At 38.0% G+C, this 24,277-nt stretch overlaps 1 pseudogene; it reads left to right on the top strand.

Moving 5' to 3' along the window:
- The first annotated feature begins 1,337 nt into the window (after positions 1-1,337).
- The window catches only part of LOC116746695, a 147,175-nt pseudogene continuing 124,235 nt past the window's right edge, over positions 1,338-24,277 (top strand).

Genomic DNA, 24,277 nt, shown 5'->3' with positions numbered 1-24,277 from the left:
TAAACAGTGTTCTAGTATCACGTGAAAAGAGTTTGCGATCATTATTTTACCTTGATTTTTAACATTTAATATTACCTACTGTTATTTATTGATATGCAGCTTCATCTAAGAAATGAGGTGGCCAGAAGGAAGCGTTCCTTGATACTAATCCACCCCCGTCACCACGACACAGACTCAGACTCCAAAATATTTATGTATAGATGATAGCTGGACATGCAGAATTTTGAAATGAATGCTGGTCTTCCTTTATGGCTGAAGGATTATAGTTGAAGTTATTTGGAAGTACAGTGTGTCTGTTCTCAACTTACAACCTCAGCCCCTAAACCATCCTCCTTTGTCCTGCTTCGTAATATTGGAGCTGGACCTTGTAATCAGTTCTCCTTTAACACTTGGCATAATGTTAAACATTATAGTAGAAGGCTCTGGAAGGATACCACAAGGGAGAAGACCCCCTCTTCCAGAAACCAGTGGTTTTCCCCTTTTGCTATAGTGATATGCAGCTGAGCTGCCATTCTCATGTGGGTCACTCAATAGTGTGTCCCCTGTGGGGTGGATTCTTAGCACGTTTTGCCAGAACTCCAGATGCAGCTTTCTCGTGAGATTTGTTCTCATCTCAGAGGTAGCCACTCCCAGCAAGTTTCAGTGCCCTGCTCCCATCCTCTTCAGCTGGTGGCTTCCTAGTAGTGTTGCTCAAATCCCTTTGTGCAGTTAGTTTCTGCCGGCCAGGCGTGGTGTGCAACACCTCGGTGAAATACTCTGCCCTCCAGTGGGAGACAGTCGCACCTTCTGCAACTGGTTCTGAACATCAGTCTGCGTGGCTTTCTTCCAAGTTTCTGTTCCTTGAATACTCTCTTTTAGTCCTAGAGGTAGTGACTGCCACTTACACCTGTCTTTTCTGTATTCTTTAGATTCTCTTTACCATTCTTATTGGTAAATTCCCTCTTATGAATTAATAATTCTTCATATTCATATTTCCCAGTGCAAACGACTGGTTTGGTTGCTGCCCACCAGCTGACACTGGCTGATAGAGACGCAGATCTTTGCAGGGAAACAGCAGGAAGATGGACGCACCCTGCCTGACAACATTCTGAAAGAATCCACTCGTTGCACTTGGTCCTGAGCTTGAGGGGAGGTGTCGAAGTTCTCTTCCTTAAGCTTTTGACAGATTTCACCACACTTTTCTTTCAGTCAAGTTACTGCGTACCAGCCACCTCTCCCACCCCCGGCAAAGAAAAAAGGTCTGTGGTTTTGCGGGGATAATGGAGCCACCGGGCCGCAGTGCGGAAGTCCAGACACTGATCCTTGACCTCGGGGCACTCCCCTATCTCTCAGGCGCAATGTCTGTGGGCACAGATGGGTAGGACATGCTAGAACTCGGGGATAAGAGGGTCATGCGGCTTCCGGGACCATCAGAAAGAAGGACAATACCAACCCGCACAAGAAAAAGTCCAGGAAGTCCTCAGAGACACTGACCTTCCCACGGACATGCACCAGGAATTCTAAGCACTGTGCTACTCTGACGAGAAGGATGCACCTCCACTGTTACCCAGTGACCCTGGTCAAGGCCACCGCACAGTTAAGGCCAAGTTGGGCCCCAAGAAGGCGTGGTCCTGTAAGCGGATGCCATTCACCAACCTAGTCTGCAAGGATGGAGCCACGTTCTTCCACTGGCGACAGGCAGCTGAGGAGGGCAAGGACTACCCCTTCGCCAGGGTCCATAAGACTGTGCAGGTGCCAGTGTATTCAGAGCAGGGGTACTAGCTCTATCTTCACGACAACTCTTGAACAGAGGCAGAAACGACCACTTCTTTGACCTCAGCCGCCGCTTTGACCTCCGGTTTGTCATTAGCCACGATCGGGATGATCACCAGCGGTTTAAGAAGAGGTCTGTGGAGGACTTGAAGGAGCGGTATTACCATATCTGTGCCAAGCTGGCCAACATGCACGCCATGCCAAACACAGACCTCAAGATACCAGGGATTGATGCTGGGCACCTGCAACGGCGGAAGGAACAGCTGAAGCGTTGCCGGTAACAAGCCTCAGAGCAGGTGGCGGCGGAGAAGTACCCGCTACGTAAGCTGCGCCAGATCTAGTCCCGGCAGAAGGAGCGCGAGGAGCGTAGCCAGGACTCGCTGAAGCTACCCGCAGCCGCAGACCCGGCTGCGGAGCAAGGACCCCGAGAAGCAGCCGCCCCAGGAAAAGGAGACCGAGAAGCCAGCTGTTCCTGAGCCTGCAGGCATCAAGTTTCCAGACTTCAAGCCTGCAGGCCTCACCCCGCGGAGCCAGCAGAGGAAACTGCCAGGGTGCGGGCCAGAATATCGAGGCCCTGAACAGGTGCTGGGTGTGGAGCTGAGCCTGACACCCGCGGAGGAGCTGGTGCGTGTGCTCTACGAGCTGAGGACCGAACTGGTGCGGCTGAACGAGCCCAGGCAAGCCTGCGCCAACTGCGAGGGTGAGCTGCAGGTCCCTGCACGAGTCTCTGGTCCGGGCTGGGTGCTGGGAGGCCGCCACGCCAGCGTCCTCCCGCCCGCGGTGCCGAGCCCGGCCTCGACCCTGACCCCAGCAAGGACACCGTCATCAACCATCGTCGTGTGGTGGGCACACCCTTCGCGCCCACGAGGAAGCGACGGGAATCGTCTCCAGCTCCTCTTCTGTGAAGGAGGCGGAGAAGCCATGTGAGGCCACACGTGGTGTGGGATGCTGCTGCGTAGAGCTGGTGAGTTGGGAAAAAAACAACCCCAAAATGTTTTTACCTAAATGAAGACTGTAAGGGAAGTAACTCTGCACCTCAAAGTGTGCAGTGCTTCTTCATACTTATGTAAATATCCTATGTTTATGTAAATGTTAGATTTTTTTCAGTAATTAGCTTATAATAGTTTATCTATGCAAACTCATTTTTAAAAAGTTTTTTTTTCCCTGAAAATTTAGAGCACCGGAAAGATTCACAATGAATTGCACATGTTATTGTGTAGTGGTGTTTATTACATTTCCTACTGAAGTATCTTATTCTCAGAGCGGAGGGAGCTAAAGCCCTAGGGCAGAGTTGGAGGGAATCTTTTGAGTTTGAACGTAATGGCCATAATATTTAGTATTTTAGTTTATTTTATATTCTATTCCATAAAAGAGTCTATTCTGTTTTCATATGTAAAAATTATGCTTCAAGTTACCATTAAATTTCTTAATATTTTCCTTAAAATTCCTAACACAATATTTAAGTTCCACGAAGATATATATGTTCAGCAGTGATTTTTAACTGTGACTTTCTACCTCCTGGTTGGTGGCCAAGTTCCCCCAGAAGTGCAAATTCCCTCGTATGATATGTAATGACTATACCCTTAGAGAGTCTAAACACCGTTTCAAGCTGGTTCAATTCAGTTTTTCCAACCTTACCTGCCTACTAGATAGCTTACCACCTGTTTCTTCTTGGGCTTAAAAGAATCCTTAAGCTTTTTAAAAAAATTTTATTGGCGTATAGTTGATTTACAATGTTGTATTAGTTTCAGGTGAAGAACCCTTAAGCTTTGAGAGGAGACATGTTATCAGGAAGAAATTCAGGTGGGGCATATGCAGTTTTGCAACACAGGCAGCTCTCCTTCTGGGTGGCTATTGGGCAAGGTGTTAGCTGATGATAAATTGAAATCTCCTGTAGATGATATCAGAAATGGTAATGGTTGTTCCATGAGCCAAACTTGATCATGTGAAGTTTGGGTTGTTAGTTTGTGCACTGTAGTCCTGTGGGGCAACTTGGTCCTTGAACAAGAGCAACAGTCTCTCTTGGTTGTCTTTATTGATGTGTACCTGTTAACCATTTCCTCTGGACATTCTTGCTGTCTATGATTGTGATCTATCATTCTAATTTTCCTTCTTTTCTTTTGTTTTTATCTCTACCTCACCTTCCCTTCCGCCACCAAAAAAAAAAGAAGGCCAGGACAATTATTTTATACGGTGGAAAAATCTTTTCCTTGAATCTACTCCCTTTAGTGGAAACCAACATTCTTTGAGTTCCCCAAAGTCTTAGGATTTTGGAGTAAATAGCTAGAAATGGAAATATTTGGAAGCCACCTTTGTTTTTCTGTCCTGCCATAGACCTCACCTTAAGAAATAAAGACTCAATTTCCCTTTTGCATTGTCAGAAAGAAAATGGGAAGGTATGAGGAGAAAAGAACCCAATTTCATAACTCTAAATTGCAACCCGCTATAGCTTGGTATTTCAGATATTGTTTCTATGTTTCCAGTTGGATTGCAAATTCCATGAAGGGAGGCAGAATGCAAAATAAAGTGTTTTTTTTTTATTATTTGGTAGAATTTTGCCAAAAACAATGTTACTAATTTCTGGGTGGGGGGTGGTATGTGCCCCCTTTTAATAACTCATTGATTCTGAAAGATTATTTTAGAAACAAGGGCATCTAATCCAATGTTGGGAGACCTTAAAGTCTTGTTTTCCTTGGAGACGTAAAGACTGTTTTCCACGGCTGTCAGTGCATGATAGCAAATGTTATCAGGCCACGCTAGAATCATGCAGTTAATTTTTACCTTGCTTTCATTGTGATTTTGCTTAGAAACCTCTCATGTAATAACTGTTTGAGATAGCTGCTATGTAATCAGAAATGTAGCCTCTTAAGCTTTTTAAGTGCTAGAGAACTTTAATTTGTAGTTTGTGAAATAGTGCTTGTAATGATCATTAATGTTTTATAACTTGAGAAGGAGAAATCACAAACTAGAAACGGCAAGATGAAGTAAAAAAAAAAAAGACCTCAAGCTCTTCTCACTTCATGGGGTTAAAGATTGTAAAGAACTCTCACATCTATAAGAAACATTCTGCAAATAATAAATTTACCAAAATTTAGTATTTGCATTTTACAGGTTGTCTAATGAGTTGACAACGTTAACATAATACTTCTAAAAATAATTTATGTTTTCTTCCTAGCTTTTGATTTACATTATTATTGTATCATTTCTTGAATCTCGAAACATATTGCTTTGATAACTCTACAGAATTTTCAGCCTTGTGACTATTTAAACAAATCTTAGGCAGTGGGGTGTAAGTGAAGAAGTGATGCCATTATTTAGATGGTTTATTCTAAAATTTGTACCATTCAAGACAAAAAGCAAAAAAAAACATCTCCTCAAGAAATAAACACTTGCCCAAGAGATATCAACACTGATACTCCTGTGCTGTCTCCCGATCATAGTCACAGTCTGAAAATGATATAGACTCTCATAGCATAACTAGAAAAATTCAGACTTTTGTTCTAATTTGGCCAATTTCTGTCATTAGAAAAAATATATAGACAACATTCCTTTAGAGACAACATTTATCATTGATAAGGGAATGTGAAATATAGAGTCATCTGAATGAAGCTGAGTATTTTGCAGTGATGTACATCTATTCACTTTTCTTAAGTACAATGACTTAGTCTCCTCACTCAAATTACCTTTAGACTCTATGTGTTTGAAATACCATGTCTGCCTTAGGTAATTTGAAAAGGAGCATGCATCAAGAGTGTAAACAGTTCAGTGATAGTCTTTCATTTCAGTATCAAACAGCTGTTTCCACAGTATGTGTGAGTGTATTTGTGTGTGTGTGTGTATATACATGTGTGTATATATATATATTTCAGGGTAACTTTTGAAAGTAGTTTTTTTGGGGACTGAGAAAAGTTGAAATAAATTTTAAAAACATATTTTAATGACATTTGAGAGTAATTATGGAAATTCTTCCTTCTAGGAGAAAAGTTAAAAGCCCCTTGAGAGCTTCATACACATTTAAGTTACTATAGCATTTGAATACAAATTTCTAGTTACATAAAATATGGCTTTATATAACTGCTAAATTTAGGAGTTTCTAATAAATATAAAAAAGCATTTTGCAAAAGAAGGTCCAAAAGACTGTGTATGAACTTCTGGATTCTGATATTTGAAATTCACTAGAATCCACTCATATTAAGTTGTTTTGAGTCTGGTTAGGAAAAAAAAATGTACCATTTAAATATTTGAATTATAGGGAAGTGCTTCTTTTTTGAGCCATAGTAAGCAGATTAAAATTCATCCATTTTTTAAAAAAGGGAATATATTTGGTTAATTTCTTTTTAAAGGAAAGAGATATTTAAACTTTCAGTTTATGTCTTTACTCTTTAGAAAAAAGTCTGAAATGGGAAGTAAACACAGAATGTATATGTCAATTATAGTTCAGTAAAGCTGGGTAAAAACCCCACAATACTATCCACTTGAAAAGATTTTCAGAGGACATTTCATTACTTCTCTGGCCAATCTGAACAAGCAGAGATGGAGCAGCCATGAGTAGACTGTCCCCTTTAGAGATTGTTCATGCTCTCTATGGCTGTGGCTACTGGGTTCTATTAAAAAAAAAAACTGCCCAGAAGAGACCTGACCAGGCCAGGTCCTTTATGCTTTTTAGACTCTGTTAAAAGAGTAAATAAAGCAAATATAATGGTCCCTGGCTGGGATAGCCCTGGGCAGAACTGTGACATAGAGGAGCTCCCCTCTACTTCCCTTTCTGAAATGCTTCCTGCTCTTGAAGTCTCTGTGGCCTCATTTGGCGGCCCAGTTGCCCGGCTCTCTCTCCGCTCTATTTCTTTCCCAAACTTTTCATTCTAAAACTTCTCATTGTCCTTATCCTTGAATGCCTTCCTAGGTAGCTTAGTATTTAACCAAGAAACCAATAAAGGCAGCAGTAGTTAATCAGTGGTCTCTTGTGACTTTCCCTTTTGAAAGTAAAAGCATTTTTAATTGTGGCATTCAAATTCTAAGTTAACTAAAGTGAAAGATTACTGACATTGGTCAGCAAGCCAGAGGACACAACATTTTGGGGGCAGAAGAACTTTTTCTGGCAGTTGTCCCATTATACCACATGTCTGCTCAGGTCAGTGTGGGATACACAAAGTCTCACGCATGCAAATACTTGCAAAGCCTTTTTTTTTTTTTTTTTAAGAGTATAGGTTATAAACAGAGAAGAGGGGAATCATTTTCTTATCCTTAAGAGGATGCTCAGATTTTTCTACAAATCTATAACTTTATATATTTGGCATGTATTCACATTAAGCAGACTTTGATAGAGGTCCGTGATGTACCTGGCTTTGTGCTAGGCACGTTGTTATTTTTATATTATGCATAAAGAAAATACATGTCACATCTTTACCTTATAATATACTAGTGACTGTTGGCTCAGATAATAGTACAGTGCAAAAGAAAGAACTTTTTCCTTATAGTGATATTCACGTCTTTACGTTACAGTTGACCCTTGAACAGTGGGGGGGTTGGTGGCACCAACACTTCTCTCCCTCCCCTGCACAGTGGGACATCTGTATATCGCTTTTGACTGCCCAGAAAGTAACTATCGATAGCCTGCTGTTGACTGGAAGCCTTACCGATAACGTAAACATTTGATTAACACATGTTTTGTATGTGATATGTATTACATACTATATCTTTACAATAAAGTAAGCCAGAGAAAAGAGAATGTTATTAAGACAATCATAAGGAAGAGAAGATGCATTTACAGTACTATACTGTATTTATCGATAACCTAAGTTTATTTCGTCTGGTTACAAAATGAATCCTTTGTGTGTCAGTACCTGCATCAGTGTTGTCTTATATGATACAAAACACTGTGGGTGTTATACGTATTACTAACATCAAAAATGAAAAGATAATGTGAAAGAGAAATTCATATTTATTTACAGGTATAATGATTTATACATTGATAATTAAAGAAGCTGCAGCACAATTGCTTTATGGTGGTAGCCTAGTGCAATCTATAAGATTGCTTCATGGTAGCCACCTATAAAGTAATGAATCTTTATACAATTTTTATGGCACATAGTATTACAATCATATTCATAATATAGTATTAAAAACATTGTTACAATAAAAACACTTACCTTTGATGATAGGCTGATACACAGTTTCTCCATTTATAAGGGAGGCATACTGTATGGTAATGTAATTCTTTGAAAGTAAAGTTATAAAACATGCAAATACTATGCCATTTTATATAAGGGTCTTGAATGTCCAGAGATTTTGGTATCTGAGGGGGATCCTGGAACCAATCCTCTGATACCGAGGGATGACTGTACAGGATGCAAAATTAAAGGTGTAGAAAGAAAAATAGTTACTGAATTAAAAAATAGGGGCAACAACTAATGACACAGGAAGAAGTAGAGGACTTTGGGAGGTGGAAACGCAAAAGCATGATAAAATTGGGAAACTGAAAGCATTTGAAATGGTTGTAGCATACAATAAACTAGAAAAGAGAGAGGTGAACCTGGGCAAGTCATCAGGAGCCAGATTAGAAAATATTTAATGAACCATGAAAAGGTTTCGGACTTTATCAGAAACACTTAGGGTTTTAAGTAGGAGAGTAACATGATTTTTAAATTTGTTTTTTAAAAATATTCTTGTTGTAGTGAAGATAATGGATTGAGCCGGACCAATTCTGGATGCAAAGAGACAAGTTAGAAGGCTGTTGAAGTAACTTAAATTATAGCTTATGGCTATAGAACAACAAAAGAAAAGAAGTTTGTGAATTTGAGAAATACTTAGGTGGTAGAATACACTTGCAATGAAGGAAGGTCGAAGAGTCGAGGATAATACCCAATTTTCTTGTTTGAGCAACTGAGTCACTTACTGAAAAATGGCAGAAGGCACCCATCTTTTGGAAGAAACAACATGAGCTCAATTTCGGAAATATTAAGTTTGACGTGTACATAAGAAAATTTAAACGGAGAGAAACAAGGAGAATTTGGGTAGATTTATGGAGCGAGTGTTGGGCTGGTGGCATATGTGAGAATTCTCAATACGTTGCTGATGTTTGAATTTCTGAGAATGAAAAGAAGGATAAAAAGTTAGTGTGTTTACAGTAGCATCTGAGAAATGCTGAGAAATGGCATTTGGGGGATTGTAGAAGACAAACAGCAGTGTGCAGATAAATAAAAAAACAAAGTAACAAAGCTGATTCATAGATTTGTAGCATTTGTTAATTTCCATGGGTAAGCATTCCTCCTGTTACTTATTTTTGAACTACCAGTGTTAACATCCCCTTGAAGCTGGGAAAAGGTGCACACAATTGGCTTTCATGAATTGGTGCAAGCTGGTTTCTTTATATCCCGCAGAAACCTAGAAGGAGAAGCAGAGTAGGGAAGCATGAGCAGTGAGGAATTAACAATCAGTGCATGTAGAAAAATCCTTTAGAGAGAGATGCGAAGGGCAGGATACACTTTGTTTTGTTTTTTGATTGGAGGAAGATCTGAGTAGATTTAAATGCTGATGAAAAGAAGCCAACAGAGAGAAGAGGGGATGCCTGGTTGAAAAGTGAAGTCTCTAGGAGCTGAATACATGTATGTGGAGTTGGAGAAAATGGGATCATAAGCACAAGATGAAGGTTTTGGACGGGAAGAGGGTAAGCTCTTCTCTTAAAAAGCAGAGAGGCAGGAGGGGATAAATGCAGATGCAGATGGGTTTGGATGTTTATTGCAAGAACTATAGAGGTTATTTTCTGACATATTGCATATTTTGCAGCGAAATAAGTCAGATAAAATTTGGGGCTGATGAAAAGGTGAGGAGGATTGGAACTTCAAAGAGATTCCAAGTTGGAAATGAGTTGCTGGGAAGTGTTCCTTTGTTGAGGTCAGTGACCATAAATTAATAGAGGCACAAATCTATATGGTAAGGAGAAGGATATAATGAGAGGGTTGACCATGTGTGTAGGTGAGTAAATGGAGTACAGCTGAAGGTTAGAGGAGATGGAATCACAGGAATACGTATAAGGTCAGGCTTATGTATCAGTAATAAATTTGGATATTGAAGTCACTGATGATGCTGGTAGTTAGTTAAAGAGAAAGCCCATTAGTTTTCAATAAAAGGGTGATATTGTTAAGGAGGATAAAGGGCCTTGTGTGAGTAACATGAGTCTAAAAGTAGCAGCTTGGGGTGGAGTAACTCTGGGTGTAACTGGCTGATGAGAGGCAGCTGGTGTTCCTGCTGTGTACAGGTAATGGAGAAACTTCAAGGCAGTTGATATTTTGGGGATGGGAGTGAGCATGGGAATTAGATTCTGGTTCAATCTACAAAGCAAAGGTAATGTTCAGTGAAGTAGGGCCCTAACTGCTATTTTCTGAAACTCAAATCATAGAGTTGTTAGAATTTTCTTGGAATTTTTTTCCTTGTCTGAAGATTTATCTTACAGTTTTGGGTTTGGAACAGTCTCAATGGATTTGTTTTTATAAAACTAAAAAATGTGGACACCCTGTATGAGGGCAGAATCCATACACACTATGTTCTCATTTTTTTTTTATCCTTTGAATAAATACATTAATCTGTTGCTTTTGTGATGAGAGGCTTTGGGTGGGGGTGGGGAAGAGCAGAACTAGGATTTCAAAGGCTTTAGGCACCTTGTGGGGAAGGACGGGTCTGAGAAGCGAGGTGCTACAGAAGGAGGCCTAGAAATCGCCAGAGAACACACGTAGGTGTGATGTAATTTCCTTCTAAACTTTAGATCTGTGGAAGCCTTAGGTTTGAGAGAATGAGCAGAGATTTTCAAAGACTGGCCAGTCTCTCTTTCATAGTTATTTCTAAATTTTAGCCTCTGTGCCTTGTATTATAGCATTTAGTATCTCCACTTTAGTGGGCTGCTAAATGGATACATAGTTTTTATTAAAGCTATAATCTGTTTGTCTCTTCAAAAGTATACCTCCTCATTTTCTTATTGCCATTTATCACTGCCCTCCAGAAAAACTGGCACCTGTGCATTAACACCAAATGAACTCATAATGCATCACCTATTACAGAAGTTAATAAGTTAATAATATTGATTACAGAAGGTGTTGCCTTTAAAAAGCATTCGTTTGAGAAGACTGTCAATGCACTTATGCATTTATTTAAAGTTTATGAGCTGCTTTATTTAATACACCATAGTGGAGAACAAATGAACAATTAAGTAAAATCAATTATGTAAAGAAGCTCTTCTCTTTCACCCGGTGAAAATGATTTTTAGAATGCAGATGGCACTTTAGATCATTCTTACTTAAGGTAGTTTATGTCCTCTGCATTTTGTGATAATGCATACAGTTTCTCTAAGGACGGAGACAGCAGAGATCCAGGGGAGCATGCCGTAGGGTCAGAGGTACAGTGATGGATATCCAAAACACCATGTCTGTGAAGGGGAAAGAAGCCTTTGATCGTCCATAGAAGAGAAAAAGTGTGGAACGTATTCAGGAAATGGGAACACAAGAAAGAAGAAATACAATTAAAAAGCATTATATTTTAAGTAATTTTTAAAAGTGAAATTTAAAAACCATAAGAAATATAACTTTTATTTACCCCTGATAAATTTTACTCCTGTAAGTTTGGGTTGTATTTACTTAATGATTCATTGATTTTCATTTTTTAAGGTTGAAAGCTAGCTGAAGGTTCAACATAATCTCAGTTCATAAATTCAAGTATATGCAGCACCCAGAAGAGTGTCTAGCACAAAAGAAGCCGTTAATGTTGGTTATTCTTCTTGTTATTATTCCTTATAACTCAAAAAAACATGTATAGAACTTTGTTCCTAATGGCATAACTGAATGTTGAACAATGGGAAAGTTAATAATATATTTTTTAAAAACTTTCAATATTGGGGCTTCCCTGGTGGCGCAGTGGTTGAGAGTCCGCCTGCGGAAGCAGGGGACACGGGTTCGTGCCCCGGTCCGGGAGGATCCCACGTGCCGCGGAGCGGCTGGGCCCGTGAGCCATGGCCGCTGGGCCTGCGCGTCCGGAGCCTGTGCTCCGCAACGGGAGAGGCCACAACAGTGAGAGGCCCGCGTACCGCAAAAAAAAAAAAAAAAAAAAAAAAAAATTTCAATATTTAATATACTTAGAACAGTCCTGTCACCTTTGCATATTAACCTTTGAGGTGTGCAACTTACCTTTTTAACGTATGTGTCTTCCTGCCCAGATAACACAGTAAATCCCTTGAAGGCAAGAATGTAGGCTTTATTTCTATTTCTGAACTCAGTATCTGCTTTAACATATGACACATAAGTGAAGCTTTACATTTAGTATTATTATCAATATTAGGTTGGATGGAGGCCCTCCAAATAAAGGGAAATTTGGAAGGAGTAGACACTGAAGTATTTGCTACCATTTAAAAATAAATACAGGGCTTCCCTGGTGGCGCAGTGGTTGAGAGTCCGCCTGCCGATGCAGGGGACACGGGTTCATGCTCCGGTCCGGAAAGATCCCACATGCCGTGGAGCAGCTGGGCCCGTGAGCCATGGCCACTGAGCCTGCACGTCCGGAGCCTCTGCTCCGCAATGGGAGAGGCCACAACAGTGAGAGGCCTGCGTACCGCAAAAATAAATAAATAAATAAAATAAAATAAAAATAAATACGAAGTGAAATTGTAATATTATTTGAGTCTTAGAGGCATAACATAATAATCACAAGACTCTTGTTATTCTTTTATGTATTTTAGGGCAGTTCTGCAGTGTGGCCTCTAGGCCTTTGAAATCTCTTTTAAAACAATCCCTTTCATCCTCCTTTTATATAGATTGGAGTTCTTAGTTGCAAATAACAGGATCCATTCTGACTACTTTAAATAGAAAAGGAAGTTATTAAAAGCATGTTATATACCTCACAGAAGTGACATGCCTAATGTCCTTAATATTTCTCTACAGCATGATATGACTATTTTCAATAATTATGAAATGAAATACATAATAATTATGGCCAGGAAAATATGCAGACAGTAAAAATTTTCTTTTACTGACTTTTCAATATACAATAAATTTTTTTAAATTACAATTAAAAATTAAATCTTTATTACAGATTAAAAAAGAAAAAAGTGATAGATTGATACTTTAAAATATGTTAATATTCTTCTGTAGAAATTGAAAATTTACATCTATATATTAATCTGTCATAATAATGTATAATAACATTACAGTTTCTGTTTTCAAGCCTTAACTTTGGAAAATTTGTCAGTGACCTCATAAAAATGGATTTTCATTGCATATTTATGTTCAACAAGTAGTGTATGAGACTTAATGTAACTTCACTTACAAATGACTGAAAACCAATTTTTATTAATTTTAGTTTTGAAATTTTCACGAGACAATAGGTATACAAATAATATGTATAAATAGTGTTTATTTTTAAGTATGAAGTTTTAGAGCCTTGGCATCTGAAACAGATCAGGCTATTTAAGGTCATTTTTACCTCTGACAGAGAAACTACAAAATGCTGAATTTTTATAGAGAAGAATTAAATTGGAGTTCATGGACCTAGGAAGACTTAAGCAAGTAAACTGTTTCATATTTAAATAAAATGCAGTATTGATAAAACTTCATTCAGAGATTTTTTCCATAAGTTTTGTTGATTGGAGAAAAAAGGATTTCACTGTGTTGATTATTGAATATTAAAATTATTTTATAGTTTAATCTGACACTGAGATCAGAAGAAACTAGGTGTAAATCCTTCTTTTGGTTGCATGACATCATTGTTATATAACCAGAACACATCACTTGATCTCAGTGAGCCTCAGTTTCCTCAATCTGCAAAATCGGTGTTTTTCAGGATTGATTGAGCTTTAACCAAAGTACTTAGCCGCAAAAGAAGAACAAACAAAACCTAAAGTCAGCCGAAGGAAGGAGATAATAAAGATCACAGAGGAAATAAAATACTTAGTCCACCCAGTGTCAGTATAGCACACAGGTGGTACTAAGTAAGTGACAGTTGACATGACTGTGTGTTTTTCTGGTTTCTATACTTAATTTCTGCTCATGAAGGAAAACGAAATACTAGAAATGTTTGCTTCTCCTTATCATGTTCATAGTAAGCAGGTAACACACAAAAGAGAATTCATGGGACTGCACTGATGTTTGTTTAAACACACAGACACACACTTGCACTCACTGACTCACTCGCTCACAGGAGCCTGAAAAGTCCAGCCTGCACTCTTGGCGGCTGTGAATTGATGTATGGCTTTGGGCATTGACTACCTCAACTGCAGATGACTCTGTTGGACTGGAAGACCCTGGCTTCTCAGTTCTGTGCTTTGAATCACTAGAAAACTGTTTACACCAATCCCAAAGAAGCAAAGTGTTTAGCATCTAGATTCGTTACAAATGCCTTTATAAAAAACTATGAATGCAACAATCAATCAATGTACCTTAAAGAGAGATTTGGTAGGATGTTTGGATAATGAAAAGAATAAATCAGTTGGTTAGACAGAGGAAAGGTGTTTTCAATTATAACTGACTAGCATCTACTTAACTTCAAGGAGAATAATTTTATTTAATTCTTTTTGGAACTTTGGCCTCCTAAAGAAAGAGTGCATATAAGCAATAAGCATAATTTTGGAAGTTTAAAAAGCATGGACCAAGTTCCAAATATTTTTTCTCATAATTTTAGGGTAGCAACAATTTGCTTATCCCAACATTCTGTTCTCATTAAGCATTAAAAATAAAATCTGTACAGTGTTTTATTAACTGCCTAGTTTTAACTGGTATGGGAAAGTGGGATGGTTACCTCTTTCTATTTATCTTCTTTAAAAAAAAATATCAGTCAACTTACAGCTGTTCAGATATAATAATTCCCACGAGGCTTTCCTTGGTGAATTTGCTAAACACCTAGAAGTGCAAATGACTGTATTAATAATATGTGTCAAAAAGTATTAAACAAAAAATGTCCCTTCAGTCTCTGATCCTTTCTAGATAAAGATATATATTTAGCATTAAACAAACTACACAGTAGAGTATCAGTTTTTTAAAAGATTTATGTTTGGATTCTTCAACTTTTCTTCTGGAGGGTGTTGAAGGTCCCTGGCCAGTATTTTATATCAGATTGTGTTTTGTTAACACCTCTGAATTCTGCTACCAATAATCAGCCGTGTTGGAATTTTAGAAATACTGTCTTTTTGTTTTCAACTATTTTTCCTGATAAAATCTCAGAAAATTCATTGATTAACCGGGGAAGAATGTAAGAACACAGGGCAAAGCTCTGTGACCCCGAAGTAAAATGTGATGCACAGAAGTTAATGTGAATAAATGTAGTGACTAGATCTTTGAACCAGAGCACTTAGCCATGGTTTCTCTGGTGGATTGGGCTTCCTTGCCTCATGGTGGCATCAGAATGGTCCTTCTTATATGGTGGCTCATGGCTCCAAACATGAGTGCTCCAGTGAGCAAGGAAGAAGCAACAGCATCTTTTATGATCCAGCTTTGGAAGTCACATAGAGTCACTTCTGCTGTATTCTATTGATTCCATTCTGTTGAGTCACTAAGGCCAGCCTAGATTCAAAGGGAGAAGATACAGATACCACTTCTTAATGGAATGAGTTGTCAAAAAAATTGTGGATGTGTCTTAAAACTGTTACAAGCAAAATATATGTCAGCAAATGGTCATGAGGCGTAATAAATTAACTTGCATTATCAATGCTGTAATTTGAGTAAGAAGCCAAACATGGCTTGGCAGCATAGATATACAGATGGGTACATGCAGAGGTAGCCTTCCAGTTAATTCAATTCTGATCAGATTCTTATTGATGGAGAGAAACTGTAGGTCAGAAAATAGTTCAGAGAAGAGGTTAAGAAACTCTGAATGTGGATAAATTATAGGACCTGTCAATAGAGTTTTAAGGGATATTGAGATTTTCAACATGAAACAAAATTTCGCAGGAGTTTTAGTAGGGTAGGTATTGTGGAAGAATTGAGTCCTTACCCAGCTCATGGTGGGACAGACCAGCTGCCTTCCCCAGAACAGTATCATATTTAAGTTACAATCAGCAATTTAGTGACTATTGTGAAATTAATTTTCTTAATTTGAAGTAGTTTTGTGGGTTGTTCTCATTTTTAAAAACTACTTTAGGTTTTATAAATGTGTAAAAACTTAAACTTAGGCTTATATATTTTAAATTGTTATGATAACAATAATTTACATTAAAAAAAGAACGGTTGAGATAGAGGTTTCTTTGGATTAATGAAATTTCCCTAGGCTGTATCAGGTTCTTCCTGATACTCAACTTCAATCATTGATGTTTTCTATAATTACTTAAAAAACAGTTAATTCTTAAATCCCGTATTCTGCCTATCCTTCTATAATTTTTCTTATTAAAATTATCAAGACTGATGGACTTGCATTAGTGGAAAACAAAGTCACGTGTTAAAATTTTTAATCTCTTCCAGCTTGGGATATTTAAATTAATACGAAAATGTTATGGAAACATTAAGAATTACTATAGAGCTGAAACTAAGCTAGATATACACTTGAGCAAAGGTGGTAATGATGATGTAAAGCAAGGTTGTCATATGGGTCCTTAAAAGCAACCTTGTAACTTTGGCCAGATATTTAAGAAAACAACCTTTACGAAAACACTGATCTAATTCAGTGCTTTTTCAAAATTCAGTTGGGCAAATTTTTAAATGACAGCAAAACTAAAGTCTTGTGAAGGTCTCCTGAGTCAGTTAAAGAGTTCCCCAAATGAATCTTTTTATAAGCATACAAATTTTTAAAGACTGTGGTTTTATAAAGTAGAGATATTTAGTTTCTCAGAATCAAATGTCAGGGTATAATTGCTTATATCTAATGATTCCCTTAATTATTAATACAGATTGATAATATTTTCTAAAGGACTGTGATACAGAATTTTTGGTACACATTTCCTTTAGTAATGGCTCTGTTAAGGCAGTGGCCACCAGAGGGCAGTAAATATGCCTATAATAGGAACTAATCAACTAAAGTGTCATGCTTTTTTATTGTGTAGTTTTTGCATTGCTTGTATTTCAAATTAATTTCAAATATTTTATACTATCCAATAATTTTAAATGTAAATACAATTATTAAAGATTATGGTCAAAATTGTATGTGATGTAATAATAAACAGTAGAAGTATTTACAGAGCAATCTCTTACACGTTGGCTATGATGCTAAACACTTTCCATATAACGTTGCTTCTTTTAAACCTCACGACACATTTATAAGATAGGACATTATAATATTCATTTCATTGTGGCAAAAATCGAGACTTAGTGAGGTTAATAAAAGCCAAATGTCTTTAAGCCAACATTTTAACTTTTTCTTTTTTTGGGGGGGAAGGAGGTGGGAGATGACAGTGGGCATAATATTAGGCTTATTATATGCTTAGAAGCTGTCTGCTTGAAAAGGTTATGAGAGAATCAAACTAGCTGATCCTGAGTTGGTACAGAAAGTAAAACTTGGAAAAATGAACTCTTTCGTTTGTAAAGACAATGAAGGATGTGATATAATAGCTGATGCAAAGGAAGAAAGATAGGGTAGTGGTACATTTGGTTCAAGATTGTTTTTGGTGATAATTTCAAAAAGTTATGATCTGAAGAGTCTAATCAGTCTCACTAAAATGACTGCTCTTTTGCTATTTGTTGTGGGCCGAGCTGTATCCCCTAAAACCCTCATAGGTTGAAGTCTGACCCCTCAGTACCTCAAAATGTAACTGTATTTGGAAATAGGGATTTTAAAGAGGTAATTAATTTGAAACAAAGTCGTTAGGGTGGACTTTAATCCAAACTGACCATAAGAAGTGGAAATTTGGACACAGGTAGGGACACAGGAAAGACCATTGAAGACACAGGGAGAAGCACGTTACACAGGGAGAAGTAACGTGCCTATAGCATATTGAGCTCAAGAGATGCATTGTTCATTTAAGGTTCATTTAAAGGTGTCAGACAGTACAGTAATTTGGCATTTTTTCTTCCTGACTGCCAATTGTGACTTGGCACCATGCATCCGGCTGGATGACACAGGTTTTTGGCGATTGCATTTTGGTTTCTGCATCTCATGGGCATGAATAACAACTTTTCAAGAGCACTGTTACCCCCAGAGGGTTTATACAAAAGAGTGTCTAATTTGAATTGCTTTCAAAAAATAGCTTATCACGAATATTTCTTATTTATTCTACCTGTTCATTTAGTTACTATTAGCCATAGCCAATCATAGCTGTTGACTGCTCTCATTCATTTTTTAATTGGTAATATTGAACATTAATCAAGAAGCAGTTTTTCATTGTATGGTCAGCAATCAATTTTAGAGCTAGAGAACGTTTAAAAAGCAGAAGACAAAGAAATAAAAGTAATGATTTCTGTGGAGAAAAACTTGCATATATAAAGAAAAATCAAAACCTCCAACAATACCCCAAGGATGAGTGTTGTGTCTAAAAATCTACAATTTATTGAGCCCTAGTGATATGTTAGGCATAGAGCTGATATTATTATTTTCAGTTTACCCATGAGAAACATTCGGCTGTGGGGATTAAATAATCAGTCATAAGGGGAGCATGTGTCAGAGGAAGACTTAATTTTAGGGTTGTCTAATGACAAAGCTTAGGCACCCAGAGACAGCACCACTCTGCATCTCTAGATGCGCTTTCTACTTAGAATCTCAATCTCTGTATGATGGTGGGACAGAAGTTAAAAGATAATAACAATAATTTACTAGCAATTCTAGAAGTTACGTAATTTTCCTTCTAATACTTGAATTATAATAAAGGTTTGGCTGCTGTAACAGAGACCCTAAATAACAAAGGTTTAAACTAAATTGAATTTTAATTATTTTCCACCTAACCGTCTAGGACAGTGCTGTCCAGTGTTGCTTAGTTAACTCTGCAGTATGAGACACAAAGCTTCTTCTTTCTCACTCTCCGCTTAGTGAGTTGCCTTCCTCTACGTATCCGAGACAGTCCCTACCAGCACATCTGCATTCCAGCCAGGGAGCTGAAGGAAAGAAAGAGAGGACACACCTCTTTTTTATATGACCTGGGAGTTGCTTGTATTACTTTTTTTATTGAGGTGAAATTCACAAAACAAAATTCACACTTAAAAATTTTAGAATGTATAATTTGGTGTTTTTTAATATATTCCCAGAGTTGTACAATAATCACCACTGTCTAATTCCAAAATTTTTCTATCACTCCAAAAAGAAACCCCTGCCTCCCAATTCCCCACTTCTTCTCCATTTTCTGGCAACCATTCATCTGCTTTCTTTTTTCTGTGGATTTATCTATTTTGGACATTTCCCATAAATGGAGTCATACAATATGTGGCCTTTTGTGATTTCCTTCTTTCACTTAGCAGAATGTTTTCAAGGTGAATCTGTGTTATAGCATATATATGTATCTTATACTTTTTAATTGCAGAATGCTGTTCCATCATATGGATGTATTCATTTTATTTATCCATTGAACAGTTGATGGACATTTGGATTGATTTCACTTTTTGGCTGTTATGAATAATGTTGTTATGAGCAAACATGTACATGTCTTTGTGTGGACATATGTTTTAAATTCTCTCAGATACATACATTGGAGTGGAATTGCTGGGCCATATGGTAATTTAATGTTTAACTTTTTGAGGAGTTAATATTACTTTTTTCTCATACATCATTGACCAAGGCTTTGTTATATGGATTTTGGGGATATTGAGAAATGTGAGGAATATAGTCTGTATTGTGGCAACTCTAGGCCAGCTAAAAATCTATTAATAAATCTCAGTATCTGTTACTCTTAGATAAGGGAAGAATGGGTATTTGGAAACAAAGAGTCTGTACCATATGCATCCTCTTGGTCACACAAATACCAATGCATTCTCTTCTTCCCACGTATAGAACACAGGCACTCCTTCTCAAGAAAGACAATGCAAATTTCTGTACCAGGACCATCTTCAACTAAAAGTTTTAGATATTTGAGATACGCTCCACCATGTATATCACCTCTGAATTACACGACGAGTTATCTGTCCCCCCAGTACATGTAATGGACAATAATGATGGCATGGCCATATTACAATCTACTGTTTGAAAAAGGCAAGAATGGGAAATATCAGAAGTCAGTGATCTGTATAAGATATCACGTGCTGCTGGGCAGGAAGAGTCCTAAACTGGTAGATGAGTAAGTTCCTTCGTTAGGGCACCTCCTGATTTGCTCTCTGGAAGAATCTGTTTTGTTCGTTCTCTACGATTCCAGATATTGCTGTCTGGAAGGTTCCTCATTGTCCGTTAATCTGCACAAGTCACATCTGTAGTGAGTTCAGAGATACATTCTTGGAGAGAATCTGCCACTTGAAAATAAGCTGAGAGGATAAGGCAGTAATCGCGATCTGATTTTTAGCTGCTCAACTGGCTCACATTGTCTGGTCTTTAAGGGAGAAAGCTTTGGGGCCATAGAGTTATCTCTCACTGAAACTACCTTTTGAGATTCACATCTTAAAATTATTTCAGTTGGCTTGATCAATTTTTCAAAGCCCCAAGTTACCAGATTCTTAGTCACCTTAAATTTCAGACATTGGGCTGCGAAAGTCGACCTTAAAAAAAGAGCCAAATTCCTCTCAATTTCAGCATAGAAATTTGCTTGCATTGCTTTTAGTAGCTCTTGTTCAACTTTGCTGAAAGTGACAAGAAACAACCAATGCATATCAGTTTTGTGATTTTCCCTCATAGTTTCTGCAAGCTCAGGGTCACGTGGTCTTGCCTCCCAGGATTGCAGATAATTTCCCCAAATGCTTTCTCAGGCATAATAAGGGCACTAGTTTTCCTTTTTTGCAGTTTCTGTGTTGCTGCAACTGACTTCTAAGTGATTTGATTGCTAGTTATTCTGGATCTTGTTATAACCAAATTTTGTATTTGTTAGATTATTCAGGTACTGTAACACAGACCTAAATTTACACTGGCCTAAGCAAGATATGTGTTATCTCCTTCATATGTGGTCTGGCCATAACTAGGCCAGGGTGGGTGATATGAGGACAGCCTTGTGCCAGGGACCCAGGTTCGTTCCACATCATTTCTGCAGCATCCCTAGGGAATTGCCTGTTACTGTGTAGTTCAGGATGGCTCATCACCTTGTCTGCACTCCAGCTAATGAGATGGTGCAGAGATAAAGAGGAGAGTGCGCTTAGTTTTAATGTCAAGGCTCAAAAGTTGCACAAATCATTTCTGATCACATTGCATTGACCAGAAGTTTGCCGCATGGCCACACCAGGATTCAAGGTTAACTTGGGAAAAGAAGCCTTTATTCTAAGCAGTGATGCACTCAGATACAAAGCAGGGCTTTTTTTTTTTTTTTTTTTTAAATGAGGAAGAAATAAATATTGGAGGCAACCTAGCAGTCTCTTTCTTATTTTTCACCTGTTAATGTGAGAAATTATAGTAAGAATCAGCAGTAGCTTAAAAATTGTTTATATTGCAAGTAAAATTGTATATTTTTATTATACTCTTTATCTCTAAAACCTGATTTTTCTTATTCCAAATTAACTTAATTTGCACCCTAAGCCTATAGTGTCATGCAGATGCAGTACCTAATATAATGACACTAATTTCAGGGGTAATGCTTAAAATTAGATATGACAACTTGTTGTCATTCTTGATTTCTCTTATTCTTTAAACTTTACTTTCATGCTCCTTTTAAAGAGATGTTCCAAGAACAAAAAATAAACATCCTACACCTACGTATTTCTCTTTGACTTATCGGGCATGTAAGAAATAGATGAAGAGGGTAAAAACAACACCCCCCCCCGCAAATAAAAAACACCCAAATTAAAAAAACTATTTCTCACAGAGTTGTTTCTAATTTATACACTGATTAATAAAACGTTTCACATCCAGAAATGTCATTCCAACTAAAATCTAAAATTATATCTATAGGGCTTCCCTGGTGGCGCAGTGGTTGAGAGTCCGCCTGCCGATGCAGGGGACACGGGTTCGCGCCCCGGTCCGGGAAGATCCCACATGCCGCGGGGCGGCTGGGCCCGTGAGCCGTGGCCGCTGAGCTTGCACGTCTGGAGCCTGCGCTCCGCAATGGGAGAGGCCACAACAGTGAGAGGCCCGCGTACCACACACACAAAATAATAATAATATCTATAAGTAAGTGTTTTATATTCTAGCCACAGAAATTTTGTTCACTCTAGGTTTGTGCTTTTTGGCTGGTAATATTAACTTAAATCCTTTTCTTCTCCTTGCCCATTAGCTTATGAGATCTAAAATTAAAAATAGAATAATTGTGTCATTGTGAACATAGGTTTCTCACATTATGATTTCATTCTATTTGACTATTTAGTAATTTGTGATGGCCAATGTTTTGTTTTGAGATTCAGTGTCCTTAAGATATTTCCTCGTTGCTTTTAGTAGACTGCTAATTTTGCTTAAAAATCTAAATTTAATTTTCCAAATTTTTTGTGGAAATAAAAATTGAAATTAGGTATCAGGTGATGGGATGATTATAGGTGTCAGACCACTCTTTGAACAAATTCCAGTGATGAATCACACAAAAATTCATCTTGCTTTCATTTTCGTAATAGTTCTGGGGAACCGTGAATCCTATAAAACCCCACAGGGTATAAGGCTACTTATCATAAGAGCTATTGAAAAGGGAAACAGATCCTCTTAACATATTCTGACCTGGAATAAATATATTTTTATATTAGAAGCTAGAATTTGGACCAGGATACAACTTCCCAATTGGTGGCCCATTTGCCACAATTGGCTTGTAGATATATTTTGTTTGGTCAGTATGGTATTTTAAAAGTAAAACTGAACTGACTGTTGTCTTAAAAATTAAATATTTTACATAAAAATTCATACTTGCAGCTTTTCTTTAAAAAAAAAATAAGTGTTCAGTTTTGGCCGTGAGGAGTCCACCTTGCAACATGAGCTGAGTAGTGGCTGCCCGCTTAGCGGGGGTACACTGGCTTCAGCTCAGTTCACCGATATTAGTCCCTTATTGATTTTGTTCTTGTTTTTTAAAATTTTATTTTTTAATTTTTATTTTATTTGGAGTATAGTTGATTAACAATGTTGTGTTAGTTTCAGGGGTACAGCAAAGTGATTTAGTTATACATATATATGTATCTATTCTTCAAATTCTTTTCCCATTTAGGTTATTACATAATATGGAGCAGAGTTTCCTGTGCTATACAGTAGGTCCTTGATGGTTATCTATTTTAAATATAGTAGTGTGTATATATCAATCCCAAACTCCCAATCTGTCCCTCCCCCCCCAACCTTTCCCCCTTTGGTAACCATAAATTTGTTTTCTAAGTCTGTGAGTCTGTTTCTGTTTTGTAGATAAGTTCATTTGTGTTATTATTTTTTAGATTCTGCATATAGGTGATATCATATGATATTTGTCTTTGTCTGACTTACTTCACTTAGTATGATAATCTCCAGGTCCATCCATGTTACTGCAAATGGCGTTATTTCATTCTTTTTAATGGCTGAGTAATATTGCATTGTTGCATTGTATATATGTACCACATCTTCTTTATCCGTTCATCTGTCGATGGACATCTAGGTTGCTTCCATGTCCTGGCTATTGTAAACAGCGCTGCAGTGAATATTGGGATGCATGCATCCTTTCAAACCACGGTTTTCTCCAGATATATGCCCAGGAATGAGATTGCTGTATCATATGATAGCTCTATTTTTAGTTTTTTAAGGTACCTCCATACTGTTCTCCATAGTGGCTGTATTAATTTACATTCCCAACAACAGTGCAGGAGGGTTCCCTTTTCTCCACACCCTCTCCAGCATTTATTATTTGTAGTCTTTTGACGATGGCCATTCTGACTGGTGTGAGGTGATACCTCATTGTAGTTTTGATTTGCATTTCTCTAATTAGTGATGTTGAGCATCTTTTCATGTACTTCTTGGCCCATCTGTATGTCTTCTTTGGGGAAATGTCTGTTTACGTCTTCTGCCCATTTTTTTTGGTTTTTTTATTTTTTTTTGCGGTACGCGGGCCTCTCACTGTTGTGGCCTCTCCCGTTGCGGAGCACAGGCTCCGGACGCACAGGCTCAGGGGCCATGGCTCACGGGCCCAGCCGCTCCGTGGTGTGTGGGATCCTCCCGGACCGGGGCACAAACCCGTGTCCCCTGCATTGGCAAGTGGACTCTCAACCACTGCGCCACCGGGGAAGCCCTTCTGCCCATTTTTTGATTGGATTGTTTGTTTTATTGATATTGAGCTGCATGAGGTATTTGTAAATTTTGCAGATTAATCCCTTGTCGGTTGCATCATTTGTAAATATTTTCTCCCATTTTGTGGGTTGTCTTTTCGTTTTGTTTATGGTTTCCTTTGCTGTGCAAAAGCTTTTGCGTTGAATTAGGTCCCATTTGTTTATTTTTGGGTAGATGTCAGACCACTGATGGAATTTCAGTAGAACTGGAAGGAACAGGAGTAAGTGGAGGGCCAGCCACATCAGCAGCTAAGGCTACTCCTTACTGAGATTCCAGCAATACCCATTCTCATCTTCCAGCCCATTCT

This window comes from Phocoena sinus, chromosome 21 (genome assembly GCF_008692025.1).
Source record: "Phocoena sinus isolate mPhoSin1 chromosome 21, mPhoSin1.pri, whole genome shotgun sequence".
NCBI lineage: Eukaryota > Metazoa > Chordata > Mammalia > Artiodactyla > Phocoenidae > Phocoena > Phocoena sinus.
Note: the sequence above shows the minus strand (reverse complement) of the source record. Positions and strands in the feature narration are given on the sequence as shown.